The sequence below is a fragment of the Mytilus californianus genome, unplaced genomic scaffold, assembly GCF_021869535.1.
Source record: "Mytilus californianus isolate M0D057914Y unplaced genomic scaffold, xbMytCali1.0.p SCAF_10, whole genome shotgun sequence".
NCBI classification, from domain to species: Eukaryota; Metazoa; Mollusca; class Bivalvia; order Mytilida; family Mytilidae; genus Mytilus; species Mytilus californianus.
In genome coordinates, this window is record NW_026262582.1 from 3,695,791 (window position 1) to 3,705,268 (window position 9,478).

Here is a 9,478-nt window from a genome sequence, read left to right on the forward strand (position 1 = left end):
GAAATATATTTTTATTATTTTGTCTTTTTATTTCCTTAATAATAGTTTATCACATGAATTGGTCAAAAATAATATTTATCATGGCTATAACTCCATTATTTGTCGGATAAAAATGCTTTAAAAAACCTTCAATTTCTGCGTCAAAACGGGTGAAAAATTGATGGCGTTGCAAAACTCGGCTATTCGATAAAATTCAAGAAAAAAAATGAAACTGGCATGACTGAAGTGTTGTGTGTACCAAATTTTATGAGATTCTTTGAGATTCACTCCCAGACACTTTTGCATGGTTTTCTGTGAGACAAGCTCTAAAGAACCTTTCAACCAATCCAATTCAAATCGTAATTTACTTATTCTGATGAAATAGAAAACTGTATTTGGGATTTTTACTATATTAACTAATATTGTCCACAGATTATGAGTTTTGATTGCTTTAACAATATATAAAATTAAAATCCGTTTTTATGTATTTTTAAAGTCTCTCATTTCGTTAGTCACATTACTTTTAACATTCTTTTATAACTTATATATCACGCGGAACATTAGCTTTGAATGGTTTCTAACCTGATCCAACTACTAGAAACTTTAAAAGGTAATTAAGTTACTAATTACAGTGACAAAATAGATTTCGTGATATGCCTTTCTCAAATAAACAAATTGATTAACAAAAATACCGACAACTTAGGTTAATTTTAAAGGGGGGAAGTTCATAAACCTAAAATGAACATTCTGGTAATTTATATCCGTTTTTAAATTTCCAGTTGCTTAAGCAGATTTAGTGCGTATTAAACATTAAAAAAGTTTCTATTCTTATGAATTGTGTTATGCATAATCTTTTTTATTTATTTTGCCTCTCAACAGTTACACCTCAAGTGGAACCGATTTTAATTTTTTGATTTACTACCGCGATTTATTTTGCCCATGTTCAAAATTGTACGTTTCATTTAAAAAAAGAAATGTAGTAGGCCGTTCTATCACAATTTAAAATCTAATAAACTGTAAGTTGATCGGTTGTATAAAGCATTATTCTATTGACGTATATGTTTCTTACTTCATCATTCTTACGAAATCAAAAGATATACCATATATCAGTCAAAGAAAAAGACAAAGAAAATCTTCAGCAACTGTCAATTTTACGTAAAAGTAATGCGATGTATACCTTTAAACTTTAACATCGTACAATACATACAGATGTAAGGTATACGTCAATGCGACAACCATTCAACAATACAAACACCCCCAAAAATATATTGTAACGAGGTTTTTTTTCTTTTTTAGTCAACTTAATTTTGGAAACTTCAATTTTTGATACCTAATTTTCACTCGATACTTCGGGGTTCATACACATATCTACAAATACTCCCAACATTGCAACGTGAAATACCCTGGAAAAAGATAAGCTAAGCAACACTCGAAAATGACTAGCCAAGGGCAACAGAAAGTAGCCAAACCACGAAAATTAGTTTCCGGTTAGAGATCCCAAGTCAAGATGGAGGATGCTACAAACAATCCTTTCCTCCATTTGCTTCAATTGAAAAAAAAACCTTCCGCTTGAACGTTGAAACTAACAAAAACACTGCTAGCAACCGCCAATGTGTCTGTTCTCGTACCACACAAAAACCCAAAAGACATATATTGTAACGAGGTTTTTTTTCTATTCAATTGTTGTTTGGTTTTTTTATTTAGTCAACTCAATTTTGGAAAACGTCAATTTTTGGAGTTATTTAAGCCACATTTTTCACTCAATACTTCGGGGTTCATACACATATCTACAAAGACTTCCGACATTGCAACGTGAGATAACCTGGAAAAAGATAAGCTAAGCAACACCCGAAAATGACTAGCCAAGGACAACAGAAAGTAGCCAAACCACGAAATTTAGTTTCCGGTTAGAGATCCCTAGTCAAGATGATGGATGCTAAAAAAACAACCCTTTGCCTCAATTGCTTCAATTGAAAAAAAAACAAAACTTCCGCTTGAACGTTGAAACTAAATGTGTCTCTTCTCTTACAGCTATACGAATGGTCGACAATTGGATAATTATAAATTGTAAACTCTTGTACAGCGTTCTTGTTTTTCTGAAATATCACTGCTTCCTCTATTTCCGACACCATACTTCTCCAACTTCAGATAATCAACCTTCTCACCTTCAGTCTACGGACATACGTATTCATCACTTTGGTACTTTACCTATATTTCAATCAAGTCAGATTGTAAAAAAACAATTACGTCCATAAATTTTGAAACTATAAAGAAACTAAGGTTTCAACTCACTCAGCCAAAGTTGATCTTCGATAGATTTTGCAATTTTTTAAGTCCTTTTTGTTATTTAGCTCTTCAATTGTTTTGGTTCTTATAAATCCTTGGCTTTCAAATATTCGGCTTTGAGCGTTGCTGAGAAGGTAAATCCAGAAAAAGTGCGTCGAACGCATGAAATGTATAACGTGTTGTTTCCATTTTGTTTTTACACAAAATAACAAAAATGAAAACAAAAAATAACTGAAGACAAAACTATGACAAAATAAAAAAATATACTTTAGACCGTTCTGTGTCTTTCGACATTTGGTTTTGTAAAAATCCAACCATGAATGCTTGAAAAATATTTGTTTGTACAAAATGTGTTTAAATATGAAATATTTAGTAAAATGATATAGGTGATGAATACTTCCTATGTATTGCAGACGTACTAAATTTTATCAAAACGAATTCGATCGCTCACTCCAAATACATATTCAGGCAACAACATCTGTCAATTCTGTAAGAGCTTCAAAAAGAGCTGAAAAAACGAAACGTCAATGGTAAATAATTTCAAATAAGCAATGAAAAGCTAAACAAAGATAATCTGGATTATAATTTTCTTTCAATTATTCAAATAGTAAACGATAACAGATTTCCATTGGACAATATTTCACTTCCTCTTTTATTACGACAGTCACATTAATGGCTAAGAACATAGCATCTTAAATGATTAATTAACGGTATAAGCAAATTACAAAAAAAAATTTAGAAAACAGGTGATTAACACAAAAATGATATTATTGCATACTATTATTTACATGTATTATATATTTGACATTTTGCTTGTACTTACAAAATTATCTGAACCAGTTTTACTGCAGCACTAAAGTTGGTGTCTATTCAGGGAGGTGAGAAAATGAATCAAGAGAAAATTAAAGTCTAAATAATCCTTGTTTTAGTAAATGTCTCATCCCCGTGAGATGCAAAATCTGCCAACCCTTACGACACATTACATTTTGATTAAAAATTCAATTCAAAATCACGAACTCTTGTCATGAAAGCTTATAGATATAATTACATGATATGTATCCTTTTCTGTATAAGATATACGGAAACATGTCGCCAAGAAGTAGGTTTTATCCTGAAACTTCGTTTGTAGTCTCAAAATCTCTACCTTCCGTACAATTTATTATTTGCTATAAACAATATTTAGGAAAAACATCTTATATTTTTTCTTACATTAATGGTTTTTCTTCGCTTTGAACCTGCGACTGCGTTCATAGCCAGACACTCAGAATGTGGCGTTCTCCACGGTGAAATTGATACAAACAATATTTTAACTTATTGAAAATATCAATTCTAACTAATCAGTTTTGATTTCTATATTTCCTGTTAACATAGAGAGAAACATTCCACACTCAACTTAAGTCCAATATGCATTATTATATGTTTTGATCTATTCAAAATTTAACAAATTAAGAAAATAGACAACTTAATAAACGATAACTTATTGTTTTTCAATTGAATATCTTACATTTTGGCATTCATACCGGTATTCTCTACTTTGTGTATGTCAGCTAATGAAATATGTCATATAACCAACAAAAAACTTTCTAATACAATGATGATTTTGACACACTTGATATCATTTGTCCAATTTTTTTGGTATGAAACAGCAAAAAAAGTATAAAAATAGAAATATATAGATGATACCATCGACTGACAGAACCATTAAAGGAAAACAATCAAATACGGTGTTATCTGACCAATTTTTTAAAAGAATGTGGACAACATGTTCATTTCATATATTTAAAATCATGTTCATTTTTTAAAGCCAAACTTATCAAGAAAGAAGTTGATACCAATTCATATTTGATAAATTGCATGAAAAACCATACTGCTTCGTGTAAACCTGTTCAGATATACAACATTAACGACACCTTTGTGTGATTAAAGTAATTTTTTTTTGTGGCCGCTATTACTATGTTTTTTTTTATAACTAGAATGATGAGAAAAGGGAACATATTTGAATATCGCTACATTTGTGATAAGATGTCTTTTTGGCATCGCTTTAGCTAGAGTTAACATGCGCATGTAATTTAACAAAAGAAATTCTGACGATAACTAATGTGTTCCAAAAAATATTCAAATGTTTTGTTCCTAAAATTGGCAAAATCAAATGTATTGTGGAGACAGCTAGAAACACTACTGTGTTTCCAAACATTCATATCACTCGAAACTTAGTCAAAAGATCAAGTGTAATGTTAGAATTGTTTGGTTATTTATTTTTGGTAACAGAAACGAACACTCAAAGTAACAGGAGATAATTACATTAAATGTCATTTTTAAATTGTTTTTAAAAATAATGTGTGAATATTGACATCCTGTTACCGATATCTTCACAACAGGATAAACAGTAATATAATAGACCAATATTTATTAAATAAGAATCTGTTTAAAAATTGACCAAAACATAAAAATCTATTATATACAATATCCGTGTTTGATTATATCAATTTGTAAGGTGTCATATTTCCTATGTCCGTCTTATTGTATGTCATGGTACGCATTCGAATGTAATTGCCAAACAAAACAAAACGGTAATTCCACGTTGCTAATTGGTATAATAATTAGCAACGTGGAATTACCGTTTTCGGGTTTTACTATATAAATAACAAAGCACGGCTTTACATAACTTGTATTATATCGGACACTAACTAGCTAGTGTAAGTAAACAAAATAACACTTGTAAATCAAAAAGATACTTATTTGCTACACGCATACACTTTGGTGGATAGTTATCTCATTGGCAATCATACCACATTTTCTTATTTTTTATAATGGTAAAATATATCATATCCATAGTTTTTTATAAAGAAATTAACTAAATATTTTAACAAACCCAATTAAAGATAACTGCATATATATAATCTTACATGTGCATGATGATCTTTCAAAAAGGCGCGGAAGATACCAAGGGGGTATACGAAACTCATTAGTTGAAGAAAAAAAGACAACAAGGCCAAAAACAAAAACGACGAATAAATGAACAAGTCCACAACGCACTACCTAGACAACTAACGATTGAGCAACCCGAACCCCACAACAAACCGGGGACGTACTTAGGTTCCCTGGAATATGTTTAGATCATTCATTCTGTGTTTAATTGGGTTTTCTGTAAGTTTCCTTGCACGAATAGATCAGTGCCGCTAAGAAATCTCGGTTTTAGACAAGCAACAACATTTTAAAAGCCATTGAGACTAAAATATCTTTATGCACCAGTTTTGAAGTGTTAAGACAGCATGGTTGTTACCGCTAATGATACAATTGTATAACTTAAAGTTATTGATGACAGAAAATCGAAAGATCTGGTTTACAGAATATATAAATAACAATAACGAATTCTGCTAATTAATTGGACATTTAACTTTTTTACGATAATGATTTCATATAAAAACTTTTCAAGCAGACACAATAAAAATGTATAGTAACATTCAATTTTATTTGCTGAACAACTTTTTTTAACACTATAAACAGAGATGCTTTGGTTGACATTTATTGAACATATATCTCACATATGACCACGGATATGTTTCAATTTTCTTTTCCTTAATCCAGGCCTCTTTTTCACGTTTATGAATTTTTTTAATGTCCCATTGGTATATGTCGCACATATTTACATGATACATAAGGGTTACAAATATGATACAGTATAATATCTGACTACTGGCAATGCGTATGGAAATAAAAGCATTATTAATACATGTCATACATGTTAAAACTTTAAATTATTAACTATTTTTTGAAAATAAGAAAATTGTTAATGAGACAACGGTCAGCCAATAACCAAACGACGAACATTTAAACAACTATACATGTAATACGTTACCATGCAACTTTCAACCACTACAAAATCCTTACCCCATGACAGCTATGAAAGGCCCAATTTCATGAAATATGAATCCAATGGCCTGTTTATTCGTTCTAAAAAAACAATAAACGAAAGTATGACAGACAGTTTATTAATTCTATAAATTGTTAAGAAGCTAAGGTTTCAACTTTCTAGGGCAAAATTGACCTAGATGTATTTAGCTAAAATTGTTGGGTCCCTACCGATCATAAATCTCTTCAATTGTTTAGGTTCTTATAAATCGTTAGCTTTCAATATTCGTTTCTTTTTAAATGAAATTAATAAAGAGTTGTTTTAATTTATTTGTGACAGTCGGAGAAAAAAGCTTGAATCACGACGTGTGCACACAGACAACCAACACAAAGACATAATACTAGTTTCCTTTAATTGATAATTCAGTGCAAATTATCATAATAATGTGACAAACAAAACATAAAAAAACTGTTAATCTGGATTGTAGCTTCAAATGAGGTGTCCGTACAATATATTATTATAACATCTGGTCCCAATTGACTTTATATAGAATCACGACTTAACGTTTAAGTAATTTAGTGGAAAATTAACAAATGAATACCTTTCAAAGCTTACGTTTTATTCGTTCAAATGTATTATTAACATTTTATCTTAGCCAATATTTTATTGTTGGTCCTAGTTGTGAAATAAACCTTATGGTTTCGGTTGAATATAATACTATATTCTTCAAATACAAGTGTTACCAATCACTATCGAGTATTACGAAATTTTACATACCTTAAACAACAATACGGAAGCTATTAGTAGAGAAAAAACTGCAACTGGCCCTTTCGGATAACATTACTTCAATCTTTTTGTGGGGTTCCGGTTGTCAGTTACTAGATTTCTGTCTAGTTTTTGTTGAACGTAGTTCATCCTTTCGTCGATTAGTTTTGCTGATGTTGTTGTCTATCTTATTTCCATGTATGGTTTTTTTTCATTTTCCTCTTTTTTCATTTCTCTTTATGCCTCAATATATCTGTCAAACGTATAGATACAAAAATGTACTCTCTTTCTAGATAACGTTTTCGGTTAATTACCAAGAACCTAACACAGACAGTATATGGCATGACATGATTCAAATCACAGAATTTATTATAATATTTTCACATATAGCCTTAGCCATTATTTTCGATAATTGTATTCCTCCGTTACGCTTGGTATATATTTCAAATATTAAGGTCTGGGCCATGTAAGAATTTTAAACACATCTATAACTTGCATGAAGTATATATGAAGTATGAAATACATGCATTTTTATATCTGATGCTTTCAATTATGTATATTTTCATAATGTGAACTGTTTGATAACAAATATGTTAACATACACGTTTATAATTAGATTTAACATTCATTGAATGGCAGAGGTAATAGAAAAAATTAAATAACAAAGTATTAGATTACATACTAATATTAAATTAATTTGGTTTACCGATGTTTTACAATTTTTTATATCTTATATGACAAATACCATTAACATGATTAATCTTATGTAGGTAATGACCACTTAAAGATAGAATCCAGCGACAAATAATGGAAACAACAGAAGTTTCTCAAGGCGGTAGACGGAAATGCCTATTAGCTGCATCTGTAATACTGTTTTCGACCATTACGTTCTTAAGTATTTTTCTTTACTTTCAACTTAAAGGTAAATTATTGTATTTTAAAACAATTCAGTCAGGCGACAGTTAGACACCTTTTTTTTTTGCCACGGCGTTATCTGTTTCTTTTCGACTTATGAGTTTTTGAAGGTCCCTTTGGTATATTTCGCCTTTCTCTTTCACAACATGTTTCTTTGGAGGTTTTTTTCTAACTGTATTATTTTTTTTTTTTGAAGAAAGTTAATATACGAATAAGGAGATGTGGTATGATTGCCAATAAGACATCTAACCACCTAACTTCCTAAGTGGATGATAGCAATTATGGGCAACTGTACGGCCATCAACTATGAGAAAACCCATACCGTAAAGTCGAGTGAAAAAAAGGCCCCGACATGAAAAAGATCAAACAATTCAATACAGAAAACTAACGGCATAATTTATAACAAGACAATTTACGAAAAAACAAATATGACAGTCATGAACCAACGACAACCATTGAACTACACAATCCTGACTTGGACATTTAGTGTAAAGACGTCATTAACAATCAGAAAAAAACCTGACCCTTTGCGATGCCAAAATATAGGTATCGATAGATTGTAGTACCGTGAAAGTGCATATGTGTATAACAATACTATTAAGTATGGTTTTAATATACTGATTACAAAATCAATATAAATACCAATAAAAACAATATTCATAGATTTAATTACCGTGTTGAATTGGTAACCTTTTAAAATAAGTGAATATAAAGGATCGATAAGTTTACCCCGAAAGTATCCAACGCTAATTGACATCTAAACGTCACTTTAGACAAGGGCATATCGAACGAGTTGGGATATATAAATAGAAAAGTAAAATAACAAAAACTCCGATCTCCCAGGGACATTCAAAACGGAAAGTCCTTTATAGAATGGCAAAATCAAAAGCTCAAACACATCTAACGAATGGAAAACAACAGTCATATTCCTGACTTGGTAAAAGCATTTCCTTATGTTGAAAATGGTGGATTAAACCTAGTTGTATAGCTTGCTAAACCTCTCACGTGTATGACAGTCAACGTCCAAAAAAGATAAATTACAAAATTAATCCTGGTATCTATGATGAGTTTATTTATTAACAATGAGGAAAGAAAAATCTGTCCTTTTGTAGTAAACTTTTGTATATCGTTTTCGTGTAAAACTGAAAAATCTAAACCTAGTAAAGTTGTGTTGTTAACATTTGATTTATTTAAAATAAATTCCTTTGCATATATGTTGGCAGTATATTTAGAGAATTTTTGATTATTTAACGAAAAAAATATCATCAAGATGTCGGTAAAAGTTGTTGAATTTATCAATTAAATTGAATATAGACGTGTCTTTTTCTAAGTTTGGCCATAAACTGCGATTCATAACAGTACAGGAACAAGTCTACTGTTAAGGGGCACAATGGGTGCTCATACGAATACCTTCTCATATATATTACACAAATAACTTCATGATAAACTTGTTTCCTAACCAAAACTTTAACCTGACACGTGACGGATGGACGGAAAGATATAGCCTAAAAAAATACACCTCTAGTAACGTAGGTTGGGCATATAAAATTAAACAATATGAACCTTTTTAAGTATTTTATCGAATATATTTACGATTTAATAGTTTCTTTTTCCAATTTTTTTTCTTTTTGTTCATTTTATAAAATGTATTGGTTTAAATGAGACAATCTTTTTTTATTC